At 37.8% G+C, this 3,365-nt stretch overlaps 1 non-coding gene across 1 annotated transcript; it reads right to left on the reverse strand.

Annotated features, from left to right (window-relative positions):
• Window positions 1-2,246: 2,246 nt before the first annotated feature.
• Window positions 2,247-2,351, reverse strand: LOC141669632 (small nucleolar RNA R71). The gene has a single exon (XR_012553900.1). It is a non-coding gene; the product is annotated as a small nucleolar RNA R71 (small nucleolar RNA).
• Window positions 2,352-3,365: the final 1,014 nt, after the last annotated feature.

Raw genomic sequence — 3,365 nt, forward strand, 5'->3', positions numbered from 1 at the left:
GGGAAGAAGAGAGGTGGAAAAGATGGAAAAGACTCCAAGAAAACACCAATAAACAAAAAATTCAAAACTCTACCAATCTTAATTCAAACACCTAGCCAAACAAAAGCACAAAACATCCAAACCTCAAATACTAAGTACCTATAAAAATCTACAGCCAACGCTATACTCAAAGTACCCATTCAAGCCAATCAAATCTTTCTGAAGAAACTATTAATACCTCCATTATTCAAACCTCCAACCAAGACTCATATCAAGACTACTAGAAGAAAACCAAAGCAAACAAAAGTTGAATCTGGTTGATAAGTGGATTGTATATCTACTTGGAACGCTTCATATCAGTTTAAGTTGGTGTTTTGGACTCAAATATTTGGTGTTTTTGATGTGTTTTATGTTGAGTAATTGCAGGGCACTAGTCAGAGGTGGAAATGAGCTTTTAAATGATTATATGTTGATAAGAGATCAGGGAAGGAGTCGTAGAAGTTTGTACGAAGGACAGAGCACAAAAAGAAGAAAGCTGCAGAAATTCTAAAGAAAGCAGGCGCGCGCACCCCATTTGTCAGACACAGAGCGCGCCCGCGCCAACCAAATTCTGCAGAATCATGATATGATTATAATTTGGTTATTGCGAGAGTCCAAGTCAACCAGGGCTATATATAAAGAAAAGAAGACATTTTTAAGAAGAGGGAATCCAGGGAGAACATAGAGAAGACCTAAAGCACACAAGACGGCTAAGGAGAAGAAGATTTAGTTTTCACTTTTGTATTCTTTGATTTAGGCGATACTTTTGGATGTTGTTTTTTATTTGTTCTAAACCCTAGTACTTTTATAGTATCTCGTAGTATTCTGAACTCATTTATTATCATATTTTCATTGGCACCCATGGTGACGATGTGTTCGATCATGAACTAATCGTTATCATGGGGTTCTAGCGGATTTATTTGGATTTCAATAGTTGATTGTTCTAAATAGTTAGTGTGTGGTGATTTATGATTTCCTAGTATGGTTGTACTTATTGTTCTTAGATGCATAGCTAACAAATAAGTCATTTGTTAATCTTTATTAAAGCGAAAATGGATAGGGAGGTTTAGAACTTTCCATGCTAGCATAGGTTTATGTATGTTGTCATGCATGATTCATAATGTAATTTTAACCATCTTACATTGCCCTATGTAATCTCAATAGATAACTTGCTCATTAAACCGTTATGTTTTCAAATCTTATAGACATATAGGGTCTAAGCATAATTGGTGTCTGCTCAACTTCTATCTTATTTGTGGATGTTTAGTAGTAGGATATACATATATCGAAAGATATCGTATACTAATTTTGTGTTATCTGATTACTTGTCATCACTATCACATGCTAAGATTAAATGCATAAACTTTGAATGAAGTATTTAATGAAGTTAGAATCCTATGTTTTATCTCATATAAGTAAATCGGTTTTATTCTTTTAGTTAATGCATGCTAGTTATATCACTTTAATTAGTTAGTTAACTCAAAATTGATACTTGTCTTAGCAGTGAATAATAACCATACATTGTTGCATAAGTGCATATTCTGTTTAAACTAGTCTCTGTGGGAACGAACTTAACTTAATCTTATACTACCTGTGATTGCGTGCGCTTGCGTGGTTTTGTGTGAACAAGTTTTTGGCGCTGTTGCCGGGGATCGGTGTTAAATTTAGTTTATTTGCTTGTCATTAGTGGTCGTTAAAGTTCACTCACTCGAATTATTCTCTTACAGAGTTTACTTTGTTTGTATGTTTCAGGTATTCGATTGAGCATGTATGTGAACACGTTCTCATTCTCGTAAGGATAAACTAGAAGAAACAGAAAAGGAAGTGATCATTGCAATGGGAGAACCATTAGCAGAAACGAAAGCGTTGAAGGATCATTCTCAACCGAAAATCAATGACATTCAGTCTAGCATTGTCAGACCAGCCATTACAGCTAATACCTTTGAAATCAAGCCTGACATAATTCAAATGGTACATAATTCATTCTAGTTTGGGGGTTCTCCGATGGAAGATCCCAATATGCACATTAGGGATTTCATCGAGATCTGCGACACCTTCAAGTTCAACGGTGTTTCGGAAGATGTTGTGAAAATAAGACTTTTCCCATTTTCTTTGAGGGATAAAGCTAAGAGCTGGTTGCACTCTCTACTACCAGGTTCTATTGCGACATGAAAGGATCTTGCTCAGAAATTTCTTACTAAATTCTTTCCTATGGCAAAGACAGTTGCAATCAGGAATGCTCTTACTCAATTTACATAGCAATCAGGTTAATCTCTATGTGAAGCCTGGGAGCGCTACAAGGAGATGCTTAGGAAGTAGCCTCGTCATAGAATGCCTGACTGGATGGTGATAAATTGCTTTTATAATGGTTTGGGAACACAGTCAAGACCTGTGCTCGATGCAGCATCAGGTGGAGCTTTATGGGCTAAGAGCTATTAGGAAGCTTATGAGCTAATTGAGATGATGGCCGCTAATGAATATTAGTTACCAACTCAGAGACTACCATAAGGCATGGTAGCCGGAATTCTGGATGTGTATACAGCTATGGCTATAGCTGCTCAGCTAAAGGCGTTAACTATGAAATTGGATTCTCTGGCTAAAGGAGTTGTGTGCAGGTGCACATGCGACGGATCAATGTACTAAATCTAGTGAGTCGGAGCAGTTTGTGAGCAATTTTCAGAGACCACAACAACCAGTTCCTGCCACTTATCATCCTAAGAACCAAAACCATCCTAATTTCAGCTGGAGCAATAATCAGGGTGGTATGCAACAGCCTTACCAGCAGTTTGGAAACAAGCCTTTTAATCCTCCTGGTTTTCAGCAACAGTTTGCACCAAGGCAACAATTTCAGCCACAGGGAATGCAATAACAATCTCATGTAGGTGCAGGTCCATCTTTGAATGAAAAATCTGAGTTGGAGGAGTTGAGGCTGATGTGCAAAAGCCAAGCGGTTTCAATCAAAACTCTGGAGAATCAAATAGGGCAAATTGCCAATGCTTTATTAACCGACCACATGAACTCTTCCTAGTGATATAGAAGCTAATCCAAGTAAGAGGGAAGTCAAGAAATAGTTGAAGGCAATCACCTTGAGGTCTGGAAAGGTCGCTAGCCCTAAAAATCATCAAAATGAAGAATCTAAAAAATTTCTCCAGATGGTGGGTGCGCCCGCGCCCTTGCCATCTTCAGAAAATGCAATTCTTGAGGAAACAACTGATCAGAAGGGGGTTGAAGCGGAAATGAAGAAGACTTCTACTGAAAACACTACTCCTGAGTAAAATACATGAGATAAGCAAGTCTATCCACCTCCTCCATATCCTAAAAGACTTCAGAAGCTGAAGTTCGATAAA

Source organism: Apium graveolens, chromosome 6, assembly GCF_009905375.1.
Source record: "Apium graveolens cultivar Ventura chromosome 6, ASM990537v1, whole genome shotgun sequence".
In the NCBI taxonomy this organism is placed as follows: Eukaryota; Viridiplantae; Streptophyta; class Magnoliopsida; order Apiales; family Apiaceae; genus Apium; species Apium graveolens.